This window comes from Zonotrichia albicollis, chromosome 3, assembly GCF_047830755.1.
Source record: "Zonotrichia albicollis isolate bZonAlb1 chromosome 3, bZonAlb1.hap1, whole genome shotgun sequence".
NCBI lineage: Eukaryota > Metazoa > Chordata > Aves > Passeriformes > Passerellidae > Zonotrichia > Zonotrichia albicollis.
In genome coordinates this window covers 3,794,937-3,820,587 of record NC_133821.1, presented here as the reverse complement: position 1 = coordinate 3,820,587, position 25,651 = coordinate 3,794,937, and the positions used below count along the sequence as shown (strand labels likewise).

The window sequence follows — 25,651 nt, the reverse complement described above, 5'->3', positions numbered from 1 at the left end:
TATGTTTTAATATATATGAACACATTGTGAATTCCAAAGGGCTTTTTCGAGATGAGGAAGGTCATTCCTGGTGAGAGGTGCTAGCAATTTGGGATTTGCAAGCAGGGTTGAAATAAACATTCCTTGTAGGTTTTTTTTTTTTCTTGTTTTTAAATTAAAAGACCATCAGAAGCTTAAGGTCCTGAGGAAATGCTGTCCCACCTATCTTCCACTTGTTAAGAAATTTGGAAACCAAATTTGACAAAACATGAGGGTCAAACACAGCATCAGGATAAATCAATAGAGCTCCACTGATGGCCAGGTGCCTCCTTACACTATCTATGCTAAAAGCACCAATTCCTACTGGTATGGGGAGCCCAAACAGGGCCCTATTGGTCTTTTCCTTCAACTGTGACAATAGATTTCATGCTTCAGCTTGTAGGGTTTGTCAAAACCCAGGCAAAACTTGGGCAAAAGCAGGAGTATCTTTCCAAGAGAAGCCATCTGAGTGTAGACTATCCCTGATCTCTGTGGGGGCTTTGTAGTCCCTGGCATTACCAGAGGAAGAGATGGTTTCTCCTTTCACCAGTATCAGCACAGCAATGAGAGCAGCCCTGTCAACACACACAGCAAACAGGGCCCTCCTTTGCAGGGAGTAAACCCTCCAAATCTGATTTCAAGCCCTTAAAATTCAAATGCCAAATGCCACTCAAAGGCAATGATTATTGTTTTGCCTCCAGATGTCATTCCCATTCATCAGTCACAAGGACAAGCAGCTCATATTTTCCTTTCTAGCTGTATTTACCAATAAAACTTGCTGCCAGTGCCAGAACCTCCTCCCCTCAGCCCCAGCTGAACGCCACCTGCACACCGCCCCCGCCTTTCCTCTCCTTCTTCCACTCTAAAACCAAACACTGTTCCTTCCTAACTAGGGAAAATCCAGGACAAATGCCAGCTGATTACACCTGCAATCTGTTCTCTTGAGGGGTTGGTTTCAGTTTCTGAGGGCATGCAAGTGCACACAGGGACACACACCCACAGGAATTTCAGCAGCTTAAAGAAGAAACCTCTTGACTTCAACCAGGTGATTCTTGGGGTTGTCCCATGCAGGAGTTAGACTTCCATAATCCTTGGGGGTCCCTTCCAGCTCAAGATATTTTGTGATTCTGTGACCTGACACTGTGGGAGAAACTACAAAGTGCTCCCCTCAACTTATTTCAATTTCAAACCATACCCCTACAACCTTTTTTTTTTTTTCAATGATTATTGAAGTCTCAGTATCAGCCAACAAATTCATGATGGATAAGTAGTAGGGAAAGTGGACTGGTTTGCACTTATCCATAGACTTCCCAGAACTACTCGAGCAATTAAATAAGCCTTAAATTTGATGTAATTGCAGTCATTTGGAGGAGAGCTGTGATGTGTGTTTCCTGAAGGAGGGTCTAAATAGGTATCACAGACAAATCCCTTTGTTTCCCATCTTTTCTTTGTAGGGAGAGTGAGAAGGAAAAGATCTTACCTTGAATATCACAATTTTCCATTAGCTACAAAATATGTCCCTTCCCAAAATGGATCAAAAACTTGAGGGGGTTTCCACAGAAAATATTTTCCTATCAGAAAAAAAAAAAATGGTTCTGGCTACTGTTTCTGCTCTGCAAACTTTTCCCATTTCAGCCTTTTGTCCCAACGAGGAATGGGAATTCATTTTAAAAGTGTTTTATTTACTCAGGGAAGGACTATTTCACATCTCACTTTGGTGACTCCTGTCACTGGGCCAAGTTTGGACCATTCCACTAAATCTGATGTGGCCACTTATTATAAAAAGAGTATGAGATAACAGTTGGGGTGACATTCTTGCTTGGTTTTCTGTGTGTTCCTTCTTCCACACTAATAGGACCAAGGAATCTCTTTGGGAATCTAACAGCATATTCCATGGTGGAGCTGTTCCCCTAAAACCAGGATTATCACAGGAAGGCTCTGTATTCTGGAGGCTTTGAATGACTTTCTGATTGCAAGGAAATGCCCTTCCTGTGGTGTGAATATTTTTGGATTTATTTTGAAAATCATGGTGCCTGAAGATCCACGTTCTCTCTCCATCTCTGCCATGGGCTGTTGGTTGGGAAGTCAAAGAGGATTTTAGGGTTGTGTCTGCTGGCAGGTGTAAGATGTTCCCTGGTGCCCTTGGCCTGTTTTCCAGGGCATGTGATATGGGAATGGTCAGTCTGATGCCACCTCCATCCCTGGATCTCTGCCACGTTTACCCCAGGTGTTGCAATGTGCATTTAAAAATCTTTGTCAATCTTACTTCTTGCAAAGCTCTTCTGATTGAAAGGAATCCTAAAAGTCTACGGAAAACTCTCAAATGAGCTGTCATCCTAGGAGAGTTTTTGATTAGTGAATTTTGATAGTACTGGAAAATTGGCACAGCCACAGAGAATAGCACAATTTAAATACTTCCATTGCAGAAGTGCCACTTTTCCCATAAACATTGAAATTCAACTAATCACTACTGGAACACGTTAACACTCAAAACCTGGAAAACACTCTTGCACTTAATTCCTCAAATAAATCTTATTCAAGGAGAACAAATTCCACAATCACTACAAAGTGGTAAAAATAATTTGTTAGGGGTACAGGATTAACCTGGGGGTTTTGGGGGTTTTTTGCTCCATGTTTCATCTGTAAACTGGAAGGGATAAAGGTTCCCTCACAAGCGTGATGAGAGGATTATTTAGACAATGTTGGTGATGTGCTTCCAGTCCTTAATATCAAAAGTGTTGTGGGACCATGGTGGTGGTTAGCAGAGCAGGACAAATCCATCATATCACCTTCCTCTTGTCCCCATTTGGTTCAGCAGACACAAACAGGCAGATCGTTCTGAAACGTCACAATAAGATTTTGGGAGGCATTTTTCTCCATCCTCTGAAATTCCCCTCTTTCCCATGGAAAGCATCCAAGGAAGTCAACTGAGAAACCAAGGATTTAGCACAGTCCTGTTGGGCCATGGGGGTGTTGACAGCAGAGGTGGAGAGAGCACATGGGTCCTCAAGTGGATTCCCAAGAGTTCATCCCACAGGCATCCCTCCTGTGTCTTATTCTCCCACCTTAAATCCTGCCTGGCTGAAAAAATTCCAAAGAATTCCCCTCACTCCAGACCCTCTCAATCAGGTGCGTCAGTCAGGAATAATGGCCTAAGCTTTCCTAGTAAAAAGTACATTTTTTGTCAGCTAAGCTTGAAACTTGGTCATGCCCATGCCTTGAATTTGCCTTATAAACCAAACTCAGCCCATTCTGAACCCAGGTCCTTCATCTGAAGTTTTCCTTCCGGTGCCATTCCGACCCAGCGTGGCTTGCAGGTGAAGATGCCCATCCATCCAAGTTAGGATCAAGGATTTTCAGTTCATCTGGGAGAGGCTGGCTTCTTCCTAGGTCATTTCTGCTCCTGAGCCAGCCTTCCTGGGATTCTAGAAAGACTGGGATCTAAATCAGATGCCCAAAAGTTTACCTGAATGAACAAGGAAAACCATGTCACGTCCTGCCGCAGGCAACTCCATTAGTCCCCCACAGTGGTCTCCCAACACCATTCTTGGCTTCTTCCAGCAAGCCACACACACAGTGCTTGGTTCACATGGGGTTGCCACCCACCCTTGCTCTAAGCTGGCCAGAAGTGGCCAGGGACAGTCCTGGGGACAGTCCTGCCCCTCCTCTCTGTCCAGCGAGCAAATTTCCACCAAGCTCATCGGTGCTGTCCTTGCCTCGGCGCGATGCCGCTGACAGCGGGGGCAGCTGTCGGGAGAGCTCGGGATTTTCAGATGGGATGGGCTGACAGGTGTCAACACGATGCAAAACCTGTGCTCTTAACTTGGCATCGAGTGCCTGCGAGTCTCTTCTTTTTCGATCACCAAGCAATGACCTTATGCACAGGGAGCCCCTTGGGGATGGGCAGTGTCTGCAGCAACTTCTCGTTTTGCAGGAGGGCTCTGAGGATGTGCTCTGGTTTATTCCCAGCTCTTCCTTGGTTTTCTACATCTTGCAGGGCAATGTGCTTGAGTTTATGAGCAGAAGAAATAGAGCAAGGGCCAGCATAAAAGTTTAGCACAGCGGAAATGTTGATTGAGTAAGGAGGGAATGAGAAGCACAGGCTAAGACCTTGGAAAACCAGAAAGATGCAGGTTTCATCTCTGCCTCAGCCTGGCAGGACTTCTGCCAACCCATCAAAATTGTTGCCTGTGTCCAGGACAATTTATTCTCTGAGCTCCTGGGGTGTGATGGATTGAGATATTCAGGACAGGGCTATGCAGAGGGATGAGATCTGACTCACTGAGCACCTTCAACTTCCCCTGGTTTAGTGGGAGCTGAAGGCATCCAGCCCATCCCAGGAGGCAGCCCACAGCAGGCTGTGCCCTCTTTGTGTTAGATTATTCCCTGAGTGCTCAAAGTTCCATCCTGTTTTTCCTTCCATTGGTGAAGATGTGTTGAACATGGCACAAAGAGGTTGTCTGAATTTAGGAAAGCTGATAAAAAGTGTCCAAAGTGCTACATAAGAGCTCGCAAAATCAACGTGCCCCTTAAAAGACCAAACTCTGGTCTCAATTTCACCGTCAGCCACCCTGTGTAAACCCCAGTATTTTTTTCTGGGATAACTCTGTTTTTTCTGTCATCAGCGAGGCCAGAATTCAGTCTGGCCCCACCTGCCCTCATGAACTCCACCAAGCTCTTTATTTTTGTTGATGATGGCTATGTTAGGGCAGCAACATTTCAACTCTCAAAGCCTCGTGGTGCCTTTCCTTGTGGTGCTCACCCTTCACAGGACTTCAGTCAAGGCAACCACTTGCATCCAGCAGCAACGCCAGTACTTTTCCTCTGTATTAGGTGCCAGTGCAGTAACAGACTTTAATGTATACTTATATAAATAAAAATAGATAGATAGCTAGATAGATAGATTGCTATAGTTATAATTATATATATATAATTGAGGTTCTGATGCCACTGTCAGGGGAATGGACCATTCCTCTGCAGGATTAACACTGCTCGAATGAAACCAACAAACGTCCTGTAAAACATTACAACCTTGGCAAGGAGCTTCTCTTTCCCATGGTTTGTTCTTTATTTTTCCAGCTTCCTTCTCCCAACTCCCAGAAACGCTCTCAGTGAAAGATGCTATTTCACATCATAGAAATTTACAAAAATTTCTCCAAATCTCCCCAGTGGATGCTGCCAGGCCACATCTTCCTCCTCACATGGGATGGGGAGGTCTCCCCTTGCCATGGAAGGAGGACGATGGGGTCGGTGGGGCAGCATCCCAGGGGAGCATCCCAAGGCAGCATCCTCTGCGCCTTGCGGCAAGCAGTGTTATTGCCCCCACCCCGAGCACAACCATCTGCTGTCGAGCCTCTCCATCTCAGCTGCCCCAGCAACTTGGTGTGGTTTTTTCCCCTCTTTGGATGCTCGGTTTTCCGTGCTGCTCAGAGCAAACTGCTGCCCCAGCCCTCACTGGCAGGCAGGAGGGAAGCTGGCTAAGGCTTTGCTCATATGAGCAGTTCTGCCTGACTTCAGGGGGGAGAGGTTTTTTTTGTCAAAGGACTGCTGGTTTGGGTCAATCACCCCCTTATTGTTACCTTTGAAGTATTGCTGAAACTAAAGAGAGATGATAAAACAGATGTGGAGTGAAGGTATTTTTTTTCCTAAAGGGAACAACACCAATAATACTGTAAAAGGTGCTAGAATCAAACCTCATTTTATATACTTTGGTTCTTAGAGATTAAAAAAAAATAAACCACACAGTATTCTTCCTGTGCAGCCTTACTGTAGATTGTTACCAACTCATTATCCAAAAGACAAAAAAAAAAAAGTGAAAAGGTTTAAAAAGGACAAAAATGAAGTGATTCTGTATAAAGTGTAACAAATATGACTTTCCTATATAAATGTAAATGATCAGACATATATTAAAATGCACTTGAGACAGGCAGCAAGCATGAAAAGCTTTTGAAGTATCTTTTTTAATGCACAACACCTGTCTTTTTTCGTTTGTCTGGTGCAAGAGGGAATGTGCCAAGTTGCTTTTATTTCCTTTTCATTCCATTTGTGGTTTTTTGGAAAAGGACAGAGGGTTGAAAGAGGGTGGGAGGTTTAGCTGGGACAGAAACCTGGAATATTCAACGCAATTTTATTTGTTTTGTTTTGTTTCATTGTTAGTTTACAATGTTGGTGGCAGTGTTTGGCCTCACACCTCATCTCTCAAATGCTTTTGAAAGCTTTGCTGCCTGCCCCAGGTCCTGAGCATAACTCTTACCTCAAGAAAACTTTAAAAAAAAAGAAAAAGTCAATTGTTTTTTCCCATCTCTGGAAAATTAATGTAAACAAATGACAACAACAAAGAGAAAAAAAATTTAAAAAGCAAACAACCAGCAGTGATGAAGGAATGAAAATGAAAAGAGAAAGAAGTCAAAGCAGAGGTTTGGTGATCAAACCGAGCCATTTTGGTGCTTTTCCCCTTTTTGTGTTGCTAATGATCACAATTACATGAGATGGGCTTAGACAAGTCTGTGGTCTTAGGATGTAGCAAAAAATGTATTTAAAAAGAATACAAATTTGCATGGAACAAACTCTGATGGAACCTTTAAAGAATGGCTGTTTCAGTGTCAGACGTTTAATGTTAGCATGTGTGTGTGCTGTAAATACCTTTTCATGTGTGACATGTACAGTTGACTGAGGAAAAAAAAAAGTATGGAACCGAACAAAAAAGAATAATAATCAAATGCTATTTTATCAGATGATGCACTTTTTCACCTTGATGAGAAGCCACTGTTCACAACTATGCAATCTTCCAGTTTCTCTCTCTATCTCCTCTCTCCAACCTCAAATTTCCCAACTATTTTCCATAACCTAAACCGTTTTTTCTTTTGTACAAAGAAACACAAAAAGTTCCAAACTCTGGTTCAAGGTGAGAGTGCTACTGTGACTTTTCTCAAACAATAAGAGCTAACAAACAGACAAACAAAAGGGGTTTGGTTTTGTTTTTAAGAAAAAGGAGGTTCGGACATGACCCTCTTTATGTTCTCTAAGTGAATCAATGTTTTCTACATGTGCCAGGCTTCTGTTGACTGTTTTTCGGGTTTGGTTTCCTTTCTTGATTCATTTCTCTCTCTTGGGTTTTAGAAATTTTTCTCTTTGTTTGGTTCCTTTTGTTTTTTGTTTGTTTTGGTTTTTCTTTTTAATTCTGGTTTTGTATTGTAGGTATTGGGGATGTGAAGATGAAGGTGAAATTTGGCTTAACTCCAAGTGTTTTAGTACATGTGTGTGCTATATGTACATAGTTTTCTACATAGAAAATTTTACGCGCTTTTTAACGCACTTTACGACTTGTATGTACAAAGTTGTCTATATAGAAAATGTAGTGAGTGTCCCCCTCAAAGAAGAGCCTTTTGATTCCATGACTTAAGAGGAGTTCAGGTGTTTGAGTATCTCACATGTGTGTGCGTGTGTGTGTGTGTGTGTGTGTGTATTATATACTATATTATATATTATAGAAATATATAATAGCCTATGTCCACATGAGGGTGTGTATAATATAGACACACATCCAAACCCGGGATCATACCCATCTACACCATCCAAACAGAGGTTTTGTATTTCTTTCAGCTGTAATAAATAGCCTGGGTCTACTGGGTAAAATTCCCCCTCTCCTTAGGTGAAAGGCAGAAAATAGACCCATTATCCACAGTGAACATTCCTGGGGAGGGGAATTCACTGATTCAGTCTTGATAACTTTTCTTCCCCCACCCCAGTTTGCCACGGAGAGAGCGTTGGTGAGGAAACAGGGTCGTCCAGTGATGAGCTCAGGAAACCGCACGCGGCCCCAGCCCCAGAGGCGGCTGCCCTGTCCCCCGACGCCCACCACCGGCTCCCCTGCGGCTTTGAGCGCGTCGCTCCCACCTCTCTGTGCCTGTCACACGGGGGTTGCCACTGCTGACCAAGCCTTTAAGCACTTTGCACTCCTGGTCCTCCCCGGCACGCCCTGCGGGGTCCCTCTCCGTGCCAGCGGGAGGCGATTCGGGCCAGTTTATGGTGAGTTCGTCACCAACCTGCCCCTTGCCCTCCAGCTCTCTTCTGTTCTCAAAGCTCACTGCTGCTCCCCTCATCACCTCATCTTTATCTTCTGGCTGTGCCTCTTCTTCCTTCCTCTCAAGGCCTCCCCATCCTTGGGAGTCGTGGCCCACTGTGGTGACACTCTTCAAATCCCTTTATCAGATTCTCTTCATCCACAGCTTGGCTGAGAGCAAAATCCTGGATTGCTGCTGTCAACTTGCTCTTATTCTATACCCTGCACACAGACCCCATGGTCAGGATCCTCATGGATGCCTTCCAACTTGAGATATTCTGTAGTTCAGTGATTCTGTGACCTTGAACTTCTTGGGGTGGGACAGATAAAATCCCATTTCTGACTCATTGGACACCTAACTTAGTGAAGTTCTTCCACGTGACCAAGGAACAGCTGTAGATACAGAAAGGGCCCTTTCTGAAGTGGGGAGGATGAAGGGAATGGATTTGTGGCATCTCTTCCATGTATCAGTGGGAACACAAGTGTTCACATCATTCTGTGGTTTCAAGGGGGCTTCTTCAAGCCAATCTTCTTGCATTTGGTTCCTCACCAAAAACTTGGTGTGAGTCTTCCTGCTCAAGCTACAGCCACATTTACCTGAAAACAACTGTAGTGGAAAAGGTGGATGCCAGTATCTGCAGTCTGTGTTAATGATTATTAATGATTAATTCATGATTAATCAGTATTTTTCAAAGAGAGTACTTCCCCCCCTCCCCAGCTCACTTTAAGTTAGAATTTCCATTCCTGAAAATGCAGTGCGGAGAGGTCAAGTGGAGTCATTCTCTGCCCCAATTTCTTCTAAAGTTTTAAGGAAAAAATTTTGGAGACTTTCCTAATGGCTAAATTCAGTGAGCAGAGGAACCTGGAAAGTAAGTTTGACTCAATCTATAATACTGCAGCTAAAATATTTTAAGTTCATACTTAAGAACACTCCAGTTCCTCAAGGAAGTAACTTACAAAAGCTGCTGGTTCCATGACTCACCAAGAAAATCTGTTAGGGAAAAGAAATGCTTGGAATGGAAGATGCTTGGCAATACTTTTTTCCCTTCTGTGTTACCCAGCCTCTTGAAATCAAAGCAAGGCACCCTTTAGAGTATCAATAAAAGTACACCCATGTTTCAGTTCCAAATAGCTTTTTTTGGTGACATGAAAGCCCAAATCTTTAGCAGCATCTTTGGGAAAGAACAGGAGAAATTAACTTTCTGGACAAGTATAATGCCACTTCGGGCTTCCAGAGCTTAAGACTAGGGTGCATTTTTTGACAGATTCCCTCAGATAAGGAGGTTTGTCCAAAGTTTCTTGGTTTTATGTGAAGGGGATCCAATCCTCTAATGTAGTCAGAAGATCTGGGTATCCCATGAGTTATCAAGATCCATTCTCTCAAGGGAGACTGCCAGGTAGGAATTCATCCCAGTTGATTTCAGATGTGTTGTGTGGCCTTTATTTGGTTATGTTTAGGTGAGCTGAATCCCATCCAAATTGGACAGGATTTACCATGCTTCCAAGACACTCTCCACCACAGCTTCTCATGAGAATTTTGTACTCTGCTAAGGAGCATTCAAAATTATCGCCTTCAACACAGCTCTGGAGTCAGGAATTTGGCTCTGCAGCCCCTGCCAAAGTGGCACATCCACATCAGGCATTCCCCTGACAGGACTAAAGGTATGGGGGAATTAAAGAAATGGGGGAATTTGATTTTCTTAAGTGCTGCACACTTTCTGTGACCCTCTTCTGGTCACTGTAGGGGTTCCCGAAAAATCTCTTGGAAATGAATGCACAAGCAATAACCTTCTGTGTGTTTTCCTAAAGGATAAGGTCATTCTCTGTCAGTGTCTTGTTCAATTCACACAGAGAGCTGGTAGCAGTCACACTGGCTTCTCCTCCTGCTCATTTGCAATTTGTTCTGGTCAATTCTCCTCATTTTGTTTAATCCAGCCATGACATTGTAAATGATAGAAGAATCAAGCTCACATTGCCACTGTTTGCATGAGAGCTGGGGAATCGTGCTTCTTCCAGGGTGTTACTTCCTCCCTTTGCAAGAAGATTAGGAGATGTTTGGGCAGCAGCAAAGGGGCTTCCTAGTCCAGAAAATCCAACTTGCTTTTGTCTGTGTTGGACATAGAGCACTGAGAGCTCCTTACACCACTGATAATTCATGGCTACTGTATTATAAGGGTGCCATATCTCTATTTTGCTGCACGTGCCACCCCTGGATGAAGGTGGTCCAATGGCCTAGAGAACTTCCATTCCTGTGCTGGAAAGACATTGGAAATCATTCCCTGGATCCAGCCTGGTTCCCCCTGGCTAACATTAAACTCACAGCTTCTCCTATCTGTCCTTCCACTCTTGGAAGGAAGCACCAGGTACGTGTCGCATGGGTTGACAGACTAAATTTAAAAGCCCAAGGCTGTCCCAAATCCATTCTGGGATATTGTGCTGAGAATTACCCATAGAGCCCCATAAGTCATCCAGGTGCCTTAACAAGTCTCCTTGTGGGAATGCAGAGCAAGCAGCCAGACCCCACCAGGTGCCAGCACCGGTCCCACCAGCGCCGGTCACTTCAGTGGCACCAATTTTCTTGCCACGTACCTGCTGCTGCCTGAAAAGAGCAGCAGGATCCATCCAGGGGCTGCCCTCCTGCTGAAGCCTTGTTGGCCATCATCAACAAGTCCAAGCTGATATTCCTGAGCACACTTTTGTGGATGCAGCCTCCAGCATTCCCAGGTGTGCTGTTTCCTCTCAGCCACCTGAAAGGAAGGGAGAATAGTTTATTTTGCTTTTGCTTATGTTCAACCCCAGTAGATTCCCCTGCTGGAGAGTCCTCCCTCTTTGCCCTCAGGCACTACCAGTACCCCTAGATCACAGGCTATTTCTCAGAGCTGTGTTATCAACATTAAAAGTCATGAAAAATCAATGGAAAATTTTCCCTCGGAGACGACTGATTTGTAGGAAATGCTTCTGATTTATTTTCCTCCCCATTCCCCAAATGGCATCATTCCTAAATGGGCTCTAATATCAATATCAATGTTAGTAGGATCCATTGATCAAGCTGTGAATCAAAGCTCACTGCTGTGGTGGATATACAGATGTTAATGACAGTTGCGTTAAGCCAAATTTAGCAGCTGGATTCTTCACCATCCCTTTGTTTTGTATCTACCTCACTATGATTTCTTTGATTTCTTGTGATTAAGTGTTGTATACAATGTCAGAGGTGATATGTAGATAAAAATATATATATATATATACAAATATATATTTTTTGCTTTGCAATAAAGCTCAAAGCTATAACACGAATATTCATAAAATGTCATAATCTTTATTGTAATGTTTCCTTCTTAGTTGTAAAATCCTGTCTGGATCCTATTTTCCTGTACACTGGAATCGATATTGTGTTCATGAGTGAATGGTTATTATTTCTGTTCCTTTTCCATTGAAGTGATGTTTTTGAGATGTGAGATAGACACCAGAATTGTCAAACATGAATTTACTATTTTTCTTTTCCCCAAATACAGACTGTTTGTAACTGGAATCAAACAGCAAAATTGAAAGAAAATTATTTGCAGTCCTGATCTTTCAATTTTGGTTTGTCTGACCTCAAGACTGAATTTGGCAGACAGGGAGCAGACAAAGAGGGGCTTTTAGGGCTGATGGAGGAAAAATATGTTCATCTCTTTCCATTTGGGTGAAGAGGGGGTTCATTATATGAAATAATTGGAATGTGGCACTTTCCCGAGCCATAGGACCACATTCATTAAAGATTTGTCCATCCAATGGCAGCCACTGACCCAGAGTCACTAATCCAGGTCCTTTCTATGGGAGTGGAGAGAGACAAAGAATTCCCCAGGACAAATCACCACTTGGCAAAGGCATATGGGATGCATCTCCTTCAGTATGGCTGGAAATGAGGATTTGAGGCTCATCTTGGATATCTCACCTTGATGAGCTAAAGCCAAATTCCCATGGTCAGAGCACAAATATCCTGGGAAGTGAAAAACTCCTCGTTTTTTGGTCACGTGCATCATTCTGAGCCACACAGACCCTCGTGCTCCAGAACTGGAAGCACAAGGGAGCCCAAGAGAAACCCAAGGAATGTGGGAGGTCCTGGCAAAGTGAGGAAGACTTTGCCCTGTGCTTATCTGGAGGAAAATGTCCTTGGACCCTGGAGCCAGGAACGCCACAATGACCAACATCTGGCACTGAAATTCTGGCAGTGGGAAGGAGCATTAGAGAGGGCTGCTGAGGTGGATGGGACCTCTCAATTGTTTCTTCCCAGGAAAACCTTTCTAGGAGCCTCACAGCTTGATCCTCCTGTCAGAAATGTGAGGACACACTGTCCAGAGCAATCCTTTTGCAATGTCCTCACCGCTCCCACAGACTGGAATTAGAAAATAAAAAAAGCACCAAGCCCCCAAATACTGGGATTCTTAGCTTGGTTAGGAAATATTTATCGGTAACTCACTTTACTGGGAGTAAAATGAGGGGGAATCCTCTCCATTTCCTTTCCACCAGATGGTGGGGAATGTAACATTTTCCCCCACTGCTTTGTCAAAGCAAACAAAAAATTAGTGACCAGACAGATTGGACACAAATGGAATATGACATATTTTTTAAGAGCAAGGAGAAAAATTATTACTGAATATAAATCCAGCTGTTCCATTAGGAAATAAAAATATTTTTAAAAAATAAAAAAAATTAGAAAGGAAAATGAAATAAAGAAAGAAGCAGGAAAAGAAACCCAAAGATGAATAAATCTCTGTGGAGAAAATGTTGTTGGGTTTCACTTAAAGCACAAGACAGGACTGCAAAGCACAGATTTAGACTGGGTTTCAGGAGACCCCTTCTGCATAGTCTTCTCTCTAAAACTGGCACAATTGTTCAGTACAAACAGCAATTTTTTTCCTCATTCTGATCTGGTGTCTGTACAAATCTGGCTTGTTCTTTGGTTCGGTTTGATTATTTTTGTTGCCTGTTCCCACCTATTTCTATTTTTATGGTGTAGTATTTTGTCTATCTGGAATGAAATACAGATGTGTTCATGAAGTTGTATAGCAGATGGAATTGCAGGTTGGAGTTGAATTGGAAAAAGAATTAACCTAACAATGAGAAAAATACCTATATGAAAAGTATGCTTCCAATGTGTGTGTTTGAATTTGGGCATTTTGTCATTCTACCGAGCTTTTTGAAAGGTTTATTTTGAGATAATGAGACTTTCTGAAGTTTGAGAAGAGCTTGAGATACCAAAAAGCACAATTTATTGTTAAACTGCTATAATTTGATTGAGGGTCCATTATGGTAGTTCAATCTTTGCCTATTATAATCCCCAAATTTTTGACATAAAATACGCAATCCTTTCAATCTGTTCATTAATCATCTTGCATTAGGCAGAAGGGAGAGATGCAGCTGTTTAATTTCTGTTCAGAAATCACATGGAATTCCTGGCCTTATTTGTTCTTTATTTGCTTCAGAAATAGGGTTGGATTTTGTACTTTGTGGTTATTGCCTTCAATCCCTGCTGTGAAGTCGAAAATGTCTCCTTTTAATTGAGTGGCAAAGAGTCTGTGCAGTAAATGGAAGGGACAGCGTGGCTTTCCTCTCATCTGCAGTGAAATGTGCTCTGGGAAGGGCCAGGTTGTGGATCTGATTGGGTCACACTAATTAATGTTAACGAGGTTCCTGGTGGATCCTCTCTGCCCTCCAGAGCTGCAGGTGCTGGATGAACTTCGTGTCTGAAGCAGCATCAACAGTGTCCTTAAATGTTCAGAGGGCTGGTGGTGGTTTGATGAACTGGGGAACTCTTCAGCATTCCTTCTTCTTCATCTCTTTGAAGGGAGCTCAGGTTTTCTTCCCTTATTTCCACAATGATTTCCACTGGTGCTGATGGGATGGTTTGGTTTTGGTCATGGAAGCATTTCCTTGTCCCAGCTGGTTGGTTTGTTACTGTGGTCATATTGCAATGATTTCCTAATGCCAACTCTGAGGTTTTAGGTCCTTCTGGAGCATCAGCTTTGCTTTTTTGAGAATCTTCCTGTGTCTCTTCCATCTCTGTGGAGGAGCCTCGTGCTCACTGCTGGGCTATCTGCTCCTTTCCATGCTTCAGGAGTGTTAATTTCTATAAAGATCCCTTTTGTTTTGAAAGCTGGATCCTGAGCAAAATTTTCCTCTTATTCCACCTTGCTAAATGTGGGAAAGCTTCCATGGAGCTGACCCAGCTTTTATCCTGGCCTAGAGCAGAGCCCCCATCAGTGAGCAGGGTGTGCTGTTTGAGCAGGAATTGCCTCTGTGTTGCCTGCTGCATGACAGATGGGATATAACAAGTGGATATAACAGCACTGGGAATGTCTTCTGCTGTCTTACCTACTAAAGAGAAGGTTTGGGTAAAATGTTGAGCACGTTCTGACTGTGGAGCTCTTACAGAAACCAAGAGTCATTTGATTTGGATCAAGGTTTATCCTGAGATCCTTTAGGCAGCAGAACAGTGAGAGAGGCTGCAGTACTCAGTTTTATTTTCTCTGTGTTACTACTGAGGTTTGGAGGCACAAGGCCCTGCACAGAGTCAGATTTGACTCGCTCACTCCTCAGCTCAAGTCAAGAAACAGAATTTTGTCCAAGGCATGAGGGTGAAACCATGGTTTGAGGGTTGGGCATCAGGGCATGCCCAGGCTCTCATGAAGAAGGACAGATCAGTGCACCATCAGAAGATCCTACAAAAGATACCAGAACTTAACATTTATAGAAAAAGTGCTGCAATTTTAGCCCAATGAAATTATCCTCTGAAATACAGACTCAGCAATGGAGGCTGAGGACAAAATGCCTGATGGGGCAACTGTGAATTATGTTCGTTCTCCTGTCAGGAAAAGATAATTGTTCAAGCAAGTGATGGATCATCTTGAAGCTGAGGAGAACTAGCCTGCACTCACCAAAGCAGTCTCACCATCAACACACAGTGCTGCCTGGCCTGGACTAGGCATGCCAGGAGGAGGTGTAAGGCTGGTAGAAACTCAAAGGATGATCTTCCTCCTCCTCCTCAGGGGGCCTGCCCCATCTCCGAGGCTGGCTCCAGTCTTGAAAATGCACCCTGAGTGACTTTTGTGAGGTGTTAATGGCATTGGCTGTGAGGACACTCAGCTCTTGGTGCCAGTCCCTCTTTGGATCATTAGCTCAGCCCCGATGACATCACTTGGCAGGGAATTTGGTACAGCTCTTCCTGAGCACCAGATGAGAGTTTCACTGCCCAGCCAAGTTCAGTCTTCAAGATGAGCAACCAAACTCCTTCCCTGATGGAATTGCTTGGGGTCTCTTCATCACCATCCCTGAGACGCAGGATGAGGGGCTGAGTAACATTTTGGATGTGCTTTGAAGTGGCAAAAACTCTAAACTTAATAAGACACCCAGATTATTCTCCCATTCCTGTTGCATTCCTTGTCTCCACTCACACTAAGGAATTGCACAGAGCAGGATGTGGCACTCAGTTGTCAAAAGTTTTTCAGTTTTTGTCACATTTTGGGCTGCAGTCAGTGAATATTGACCCAGAGATTCCCCCCTGTGAGGATTTAGCAGCAGGTCTGGAGATAACTTTGGTTGTGGGCACCCTTTGGTGGAGGGTCAGGGACACTGTCACATGGAGAAAGAACCACTGTCACAGTGATTTTTTAATTTATTATGGATAAAGTCACCACAAACCTTATCAGCTTTCAGTTCGATGTCATGACAGTGCAAAAGTCAAGAGGAGGTGATATCACACTGAACCTGAAAACAAGTTCCTGCTTAATAAGAGAGAGCCAAGGTTTGGGGAAGAGGTCATATCTTTTACAAGAAATATATATTTTATTATTAAAATACCTCCCCCTTCAAACCATGCATCTTGTATCACCTCAGACTATGCCAGATCCCAAAACGTGACTGGAAAGTGCTCAGAAATGTCTAAAAATGCATTTTCATCCCAGTGTTGTCATTCTATTGTTAACAAACTTTTGTGGCCATTTCATCCTTCTGACTTGCACCCTGTTCTTATCCCACACCAAAGCAAGAGGCTTCAACTTTACAAGGTGCCAAAGGTTTCTTATTAAGTCCCAAAATACCATCCCTGCTTTCTGTGGGAGCTGAAGGGATCAGAATGTTCCAAGAAGAGCCCAGAATTTTTTTGGTCTATGCCTTCCCTTTGTTATGCTGCCAGCAGTGCCTCAAGGACAGCATATGGCCTTGTTACATTTGCTTTTTTAAAAAAATAACGACTCCACAGTGCTGCCTGAGTTTTAATAGTGCTGTGCTTATGTCCATTTCCCTTCAATAAGTGAGATATTTCTGCAGAATTCAGCACCTTCAGAGCTGGCTGCATTTTCCTGCAATAATTCCTTATTTTTCAGGCTAGGGGGAGATTTTCTTGCTTTTTTTCTGGCTTTTCTGCAGTCCAAAACTGACTTAAAATAAGATTCTTCATTTTCTTCCCCAAATCTGATGGGGGATCTGATTCCCCAGCTCTGATGCTCACTTTAAGAACTCAGCCTTGGGCTTTCTTAAAACTCACAGCCAAGAGCACTGAAAGAATTTGCATCAAGTGAGGCCTGGGGAGGTGTTCGCAGCTTCAGGTTGGGTTAAAAGTCTACAGATTTGGTAAATCAGATTTGGCTGCACAACTCTCTGGATCACCTCTGTGCTGGCTCCATCAGCTCCTGTGTTCAGTGCATCAGGTTCTTTTGCAATATTAGGGGTTTTCTATAAAAATGTCACATTTTAGCAGAAAAAACAAATGCATTTGCATCTTTTTATGACAAGAGCAACCTCCATCCACATCAGCCAAACTTTGGTAATTCAAACAGCTGAGATCACCTGCAACCCTTTATTTGAGCAGCTCAGTTCTTTTCTCAGGAAAAGAACCTGGTTTGCATGAAGCAAAAAGAGTTGGAATCAATCTGGTATTAAAAATGACACCAGGTATTGAAAGAAACTATTCTGTCCTCATTTCTCATTTGGTATAATCTGGAAATATTTAAACAACAATTGAAATCTGATTGTTTTCACATCTCATGGCTACATTTTAATTTATTTAGCTACTTGAAGAGTTCCAGAAGATAAATCCCTAAACCTGTAGGCTTTAGCAGCCAGATGTCCTTCCCCAGGTGTGTCCAACCCTGGTTATCACTATAGGAATTTGGGATAATTGTAGAAACCTGTGAGAATACCCAGCTGGTTTTGTGCTTTGAAAATTTCTCTTAACAGCAGCAACAGAAGTTTTTAGCACATGGTTTGTTTTCTGCTCTTTATTAAGGTATCTTTCATCTACATTCCCGTGACCATTTGTCACCCCTGTACACCACAGATGGGTGTGTGAGGCAAGATAATAATTCCCTGTCATTCTTTCAGGGCAATTTTATTTCTTCCCCTTGCTCTTTTTCCAGAAATTGTCTCCCACAGAGCTGCAGCAGGAATCTCTCAAGTTTTAAGGGTTCTGACTGTCCCCATAGAAATAGGATTGGTCCTTGAGATTTGTGTTTGCTCCATGATATCCTGGATGCTTTGGGAGGAAAAAAAAAAAAAAAAAAAAGTGAAATAACTTTGCAATGAAGGTGAAATTTGACTCACCCAATTTTAGACATTTACAGCGTGGTTGTCCCACTTGTGTAGATTAATGAATGGATGCCACATTTAGGAAGGAATGTGCCTTTCTTGAATGCAATTCCTGTCATTGTAAAGCAGCTGCCTGCACTTTGTCAGGTGAATCATGACCTAGAAATGCCTGCATCTGTCTTGACTTTAGAAGGAGTCTGAGATACCAACTCAAACACAGGCATCGATCTCTGTTTGTTCAGATAATGAGGCTCCCAGTGTCCCAAGATCAAATCAATTTTTAAAGTGTGCCCTGCAGACTCCTCACCTGTCAAGGTGATCTCCTGTTTCTTCCAATCTTTATGGGAGGAAAAGAACTTCTCACTTTTGACACTGTGGCTCAAGTTGATAGTATTTAAAAGTTTGATTTCTGTAAAAGATCTCATTGGAACTTTAATGGTCACTTAACACTGTAATTATACAGCAGCACCTCCAATCTCATTTTCATCCCGAACAACCACATTTTCATCTTCTTCCCCAGCTCAGGGTATCAGTAGAGATGTATTACCTGCTGAAAATCTCAAGCTGCTTTTACTCTCGGTCTTCTGTCCAGATTTGGCCACAGCCAATTTTGCTCATTTTGGGAATTCAGATAAATTTGAACAAGATCAGCTTGCCAAGCCCCTCCAAAGGGACACTGCAAGGTCCTGCAGCTCCTCTTCTAGATTTTTATTGCAACATGTGAAAACAATTCAGAGGCTTGAACTGCCATGTCTGGTACCTTGTTTTTGAAGAAGGAATCCTTCTCTTTAGTGTACCCACATCTCTTGCCCAAAGCTGTCATTTTTTCTCTGGCAGAACAAATGGCATCATTTGTTTCCACCTTCCAAAGAGATTTTAGAGTATTAATGTCAATGAGCCAGTGCTGAGGCATTTCCCATGTTCCAAAAAGCACAGATCCTGTTGATATTTTTTTTAACATCTCTCTGGAATCTGGACCCTGTGGGATGCTCCAGCAACCATTGCATGACTCAAAGAACAAGAGGTGTTCAGTTCCCAAAGCCACTGGCCAGGGCTGCAGATGGGAGACCCAAGTGGGAAAACAATTACAGGTGCAGTGGGATGAGAGGAACTGTGCTGACAACACTGGGGAAAAGCAGCTCTGTTGTCCTGGCATGAAATGAAGGAACATAAATTTAAGATGGCTGTTGCTCCAATGTGGATGAATAAATTCAGGATGGAATAAGCCAGCATGGAAATGTGTCGGTACTTTAAAAAATCCAGACCTCCACAAACCTTTAAGACTGAATTGCTGGTAAAATTCACTTTATCTGACTTAGATAACTAAAAGTTAACTCCCCAAACTCTAACTAGTGCTGCTCAACTTTGTCTTTGATCCTTGGAGAAGAACACTCACCCCTCTTAGCAGAGATATCTAAAGCAGGAGAGATCAATCAAGCTCTGGAAATGCCAATTTCCTTCCACTGACTACAGAAGGAGACAGGGGTGATCCTCTAACACAATGTAGAGATCACAGGCCATTTTCAGTACTCATGCAGCAAATTCCTTTGTGTAGGAATGAGGCAACATTCCTGCTGTCCTTCTTCCATCTGCAATTCATCAGAGAAGTTCAGACATTAACACCAAGGGGCAAAATCACTGTAAAAAGTAGAGATCTTCATTGTTTCCTGGAATAATCAAAGCCTACCCCTCTCAAAAAGCCTCACAGTCTCAGATCCCAAACCTTGACATAGTTTGATAGAAGCAACTTGGCTTATCTGATTTCCACCACTTCTTTTCCAGCTTGAAAGATTGTGCTTTAATTGTCCAAGTATTTTCTGGGCAGGCCATGAAGTTTTCATGGAATTCCTGACTTTTCAGCTTTTTGTAGTTAGGCTTGTGCTTCACCGCCTTGTTGCTCAGAGTTTGGGAGGAGTCGTGCTTTTCTTTTGACAAGGTTGCAGACGTTTTTGTTGAATTAGTCTGTTAAAGGCATTTTTTGCTTTAGAAAAATGACCATAAAGAAATCCCTCCTGCTGTGGGGCACCACCCAACACCACAGGCCTCCATGCTTGGATTCTTGGCTTACCACAGGCCTCAGTGCTTGGATTGCTCTTCCACTGGCCCATCAAGCTTCCAGAGAATGTCTTGTTAATTAAAGACTAGGGTAGAGCAGCACTGTGATGAAAACTTTCCTATTTAAAGAGATGAATCTTCCTGACCAGGGATTTTGTCAAGCTCTTTACTTTTCCATGAGCTGTACTGCTGTGAGCTCCCTCAGTGCTGGGCAGATCCCACCAGCAGTCAGGCTCTCCTCAAAAAGCAGGCAGTGTTTAAAAATTGGGAAACCCAGGTGCAGGTTTGCCATGGGGAAAAGCTCCTCAGGACAAGGTGCAGGTGTACTGTGGGAAAGGAGGGATTCCTACTTGGAATTCCTACAGAATTGGCAAGGAGGAGCTGAGGGGCAGTGGTGGAGCTGACTGCAGAAATCTGCTGGGAGGATGTAGTGTCAGACAGCTAAAACACAGTGACTGACACAGCCAAGGGCATCCCAGTCTTGTGCTGGACTCCTGCTGCTTCTAAAAGTCCCTCAAATGTCCAGAATAAAATCTAAAGGGAGGCAGAGATGGAAGAACTTTGATAAAACATTTGTTCTTATCCCCTTTGAGCTCACAATGTTCATCAAACCTCCTCCAGCCTCTGGCTGGGATTGCATTTTGTTAAGGATTGCAGATGCAATTTTCAAAATATGTTTGGTGGTTTTTTGTATAAGACATTTCTTTTAAGAAGTTCTGCAGCCTTTCCCACCTGAGTATGGCATATTTACTTACCCACCCATTTGGAGGGGGGAGAGAAGTCAAAAGTGGGATTAATCCCATTTAACTTTCTCTCCCTTAAAGAGTCTGGTCTGAGTTTTTTGCATCTGCTTCCTCTACCATCAGTGGAAGGAGATGTGCAGCTTTGGAGAGGAATTCCCCACCACTTTTCTGGGTCTTTCAATTACTGGAACTCAGATGAAAAATATATTATTTACCTGAGAAAAGACAACTTGAGAAGGTAGAAATTGTAAAATCATGCAATAAATAAATTCCTGAAACACTGGTGAGGGACAGGAACATTTCTGTTGGAAGCCTGTGTTTTTGGTGGTTATGATGTCAGCTGGATCCCTCTTCTTGGAGCTGGGGTTTAAACCGCATTATCAGATTTTCCTGGCTATTTTCTGATTACTGTTTTCTTGCTTTCAGACAAGCCAGGTTGGTTGTGAAGTAAAATCAATGTGTTTGACTAAATCAGTGAGTTACCATGACGCTTCAGGCACAGGGTGGGATTCTTGGAACTGTCCTGTGCAGGGCCAGGAACTGGATTTTCATGATCCTTGTGGGTCCCTCTCAACTCAGGATATTCTGTGATTCTATGATTCTAAAGCTTCTTTAACTCAGAAAAGTCAAAGTTGGGTGCAGTGAGACCAGAGTGGATGTGGCACTTGAGGACATGGTTTAATGGTGAACATGGTGCTGAGTTGATGATTGTAGAGGTCTTTTCCAACCAGTTTCCAAGAATTATTGCAGGGCTGCAGTCATTTGCATCTCATCCTGATCATTCCAAAAAAGAGCCCTTTCCAAATAAACCTGGGGCCTGGAGTCACAGACCCTCTGTGGATGATCCTTCTTTTTCAGAACTCATCCACTCAAAAAATAGATTGTTGATAATGTTAAATGCACAAACTCAAATCCCAGCTGTGGGAAGCTGAACACCATTTTGCCTGGCCAAAAAAAAAAGCTGGTGGGTGAGCAAGAAGTAGCAGTTTGGACAGCACAGACTCATCCAGGAGCTGGGGTGGCAGAAAGCCGTGACTCAAACACACACTCGCGTCCCTCATTGAATGGTTTTTACATTTCTTTAAATGTTGGGGTTTCAACCAAGTTTTCATGCTTTTTATTAAGGCAAAAGTCCGTGCTTGTGAAATTGTGAACTTGATGTGTTATTTTGTATCTGTTAAAAAAAAAAGAAAAATGTATTTAAAGCTAAAGAGCCGTTATTGTGCGGGGTTTTCTCTCAAACTGGTGCATACACTTTACATCAGGGACCTACTATACACAACAAAAATCAGTGCTACAGTTACTGTAAAACCAGATACACACCTTTTACTGTAATAATAACTTTTAAAACCTTGCACTGTAATGGTTGCTATTAAAAAAAAAAAAAACTACAAAAAAATAACCTCTTGTCAGAACTGATTTTGTATCTTTGATTATATCTGAAATTTTAGCATTTTTGTATACTTGCCATGTCAACCACAGCATCCTCCACGGTTGATTTCCAGGTTCCGTTTCCTTTCCGTCTAATCCAACCCATGCATTGCTCCGTGTGGATGGGCAGGGTATGGCAGTGGGGGAGCCACGTGGGTCCCCGCCCCACTCTTGTTCAGAGCTCAGTAGAAGGAAAAGCAAAGACCCCCCCAAACCATTGGGATGGTTTCAGATCCCGTTCCGAGTTCCAGCTGCCCCAACAGAACCCAGCGAGCGATTCCTGAGTCATTCCTTCTTATCCTGGCATTGCTCCGGCCGCCGTGGCCGTCCAGCTCCATCCCACGGCAATGCATCGCGAGTAGGTAGGAAATCCAAACCAACCAGATAACTTTGCAATCACTGAGTTTGTTGACTGATTTATTTATTTATTTATTTATTTTTAACCTTCCCCTTTTGAACATTTTTTCGAACTAAGATGTATTTGGAATCACAGCATGGTGTTGCAATTCTTTCTATTTTTAAATACTGATACATTCTGTGTGTAAAGTCTTGTTTCTTAGCTAAGAGAATCTTAAATGTGGAGCTGAGTTCAAACCATTTTTTTCCTTGTTGTACTGTGATTTGGGAATTATTTTGATATAATCCTTTAATTTGGTAGAAGATTTCCCACACCTTCTCCCTCCTTCCTATCACCATTTCATATTTTTTACAAAACTGAAAAAAACAAACAAACAAAGGAACAAATAATCTTTTTTTCTCTATTTAGGCTGTGTAATGTTGTGTTGTCCAGATTCTGTATAAAAATATGTATATGATGTATCTGATATTTGGCAGTGAACGGCTGCAACTTTAACCAATATAACTAACAAAGAAATGCATAATGTTGGTGTTTTAAAAAGTAAAAAACAAAAAAAAACCTAGTTAAGATGTTTGTGTAAACTTGCATGGTTTAAAATGTACTTAGTGCATTGAGAAATGTTGTTAGGGTCCTAAGTGAAAGGCTGGTTTACTTTTTGATTCTAATGGTGATTGGTTCGTTGATCAGAATATCCCCTATACTGTATGTCTTAGTTTATTTAGCATATTGGTTTCTTTTCTTTCCTCCAGACCTAGCATAGTGTATCTATTTCTGTGTGATACTGTTCCTTAAAACCAGGTTGTGGAAACTGCGTTCCGTCCGGCCAAAACGATCTTTCGCATCACGCTCGTGGTTCAGTTGCGTTCCATTTGATTTGCTGTGAAGTCCAGGTTTGACTTTCCCTTGGGATCTGACGGCGGGGAGATGCTCCAGGCCGGGCTGCAGGTGCCACTGGGAACAGGAGGATCCGAGGGTGTGGCTCCAGTGGGACACCAGCGCCAGGCCCAGTGGTCTCTGACCACGGAGGGGTTTGAGGGCAGGATTTGGTCCATCCTTAACCACCAAAGCTGGGTTTTTCCTCTCGGCAGCACGTGTTTTATCAGGATCACAGCAGGCATGCCCTGGGCTTTCTCCCAGCTCTCTAATGGATGAATTTGGCTTTTGTGGCAGCCGTTCCACACTGCTGAAATCACAGGGTACCGGCAGCAGCGGAGTGTGGACAACCAGCCCTTGCCACCATGAGAAACACAATGAGCTTTCAGCACTTGCAATAAGCACCATGTTCCCTTCCAGAAGCACAAATTCCATGTTCCAGAGGAGCTGGCTCTGCATCCTGCAGAGCTGATGGACATCGTGACAGTTAGTAGGACCAAACATCCAAGAGGCGACCACATGGGCAAAGGCCATGGTTCGTTTTCACATCTCCTGCCCCCACCACACCTCTTCCCCGTTCTCTCCGAGCTTTGCTACTGCTGAATCACCAGAATGGGGACACTTCCAAGCCTCCAGCAGGAAACAACAAAATTTGCTATTGACTATTAATGGCTTGTGTGACTGCCCTCCCTGTGCTGGTCAATGCCGACACAGGTCTTCTTGTCTCTCAATGCCTGAAAAATCTCCGGTGGCCTTTCCCAAAACCAAGACAAAGCTAGACTTGAATATATAGAGCTATCCAACTTCTTCAAGTCCTTCACCCCAGAGGGTCTCCAAGGGCTTTTCCAGCATAACACGATCTTACTCGTGCAGCCTGTAAAGTGGCAGAGCACTGTTAGCGACCTGCAGCCACCTCTGGGGTGACCCCGCCAGCCCACGGCCACTCTATGCAACAGTCTGGTGCAAGAGGTGTGGATCACACCCTTGGGGGGACTTGGCAAAGGTATAACATGCACAAATCCCAGCTAAACCCATGCTGGGACCCAAGAGGACAGATTGATTCATTTAGTTTTTCTTTTCTGAGCAGTCCCCCTCTTCTTTTCTGTCCTCACACCACAAGCGGTCCAAGTAAGCTAAACTTTTCCAGTTTGCTTTCATCAGCTTTTTCCTTCCTGAAAGCTTTTAAAATATTCTTTTCACACAGGAGGATAGGGAACAAATATTTCCTCCCCAGCTCCAGAAATAGAACAACTCCATACCTCTCTCTTTGCTTACCTTCCTTCTAGTCATTGACCAATTAACATCCAGTCTTCCCTGATCTCCACCACATCTTTTAAACGACAGCTGCACTCTGATTTTGCTGCTTGATGTTCTAATTGGTTTTAATCTGGACAGAAATAAACAGCCTGACACTAGGCACTGGCAGGAATCCTTGCTTGGCATGCAGATATAGGCACTGTCCTGTGGCCAAATCCTACAGCTCGATGGATGCCGGCTTTTGGCCTTGCCGCTGACTGCAAATCCTGTGATTTGTTGCAGGATTGGCTGCATCTCTGAAAAGCTGCTCGTGGTGCTCATCTCCCCAGCTTGGTAAGCTTTGTTCTTCCTTTGTTCCAGGTCCAGAGCTACTGCAGTCAAACAGTGGAAATGCCTCAACACTGGCTCTCTGGAGAAAGGAGGAGATCTCCTGGTTGATGTTTCGAGGTGTGGTGCTTGGTGGATCTTTCCCCTCAAAAGTAATTCAGTTGATCTCAAGTCTGAGGTTTTTATTTAGAAAAGCTGGTGCTGGAATCAAGCTTGCATTCAAAGGCTGTGAGCTCAGCTGCTCCAGACCCCTCAGGGTTATGGAGCCTTCTCAGATGGAGAACATCAGCACTCAATCCCTTACAGTTTCCCATCAGTTTTCTTTCTGCAGAGCTGGCCTTCTGTATCTCCAGCACATCTGGGAGAAGGAGCTGTGCCCTGCTAGGAAAAAGTTTATTCCTTGAGAGATGCCATCTAGATTTATGTACCTGTAGTGTCTCCTTGCCCTTGGCCCATCTGCCTCTTTGTGGTCCCACAGATATCAAGAGGACTTGGCTTTTAGAGCAGCCTCCTGCAGAGTCAGTCTCCAACAGCCCATCCTCCTTCCCTGTCCCAAGGCCAGCATGAGAATGCTTCCATTTGATTAATTAACCATAGATCTGACATAAATTACCAGAATTCCACAGAAATATCTCATGGCACAGCTCTCCACAGCTGTTCATCTTCCAGTTGTCCACTAAGCTTTGGTTTGCTCAACAGGAACATGTTTCAGGATAAAATAAAAATCCTCTTAAAAATATTGACCTGGATTACAGGCTGGGCACATACTTTGCTCACTCTCACCAGAAACACATCAGAAGAATCTCTCTGTATAGACAGAATTTGCCCTTCCTGCCCTCAGAAGAACAAATGCCATGACCAGCTCTAATTTCCATCCTTTAAACAAAATTTAAAAAAAAAAAATCAAAAATCTTCAAGCCCTAAACCCTGAAAATATTCAGCAAAGTCAAGATGAGGTGGGGA

General features: G+C 43.3%; 1 protein-coding gene across 1 annotated transcript in view; it reads left to right on the top strand.

Moving 5' to 3' along the window:
* The window catches only part of XKR6 (XK related 6), a 208,831-nt gene extending 183,180 nt beyond the window's left edge, over nt 1-25,651 (top strand). Inside the window, exon 3 of the mRNA XM_074536492.1 lies at nt 1-25,651. This exon is cut by the window's left edge and continues 9,771 nt beyond it. The gene's annotated coding sequence lies outside the window, so the exon portion shown is untranslated.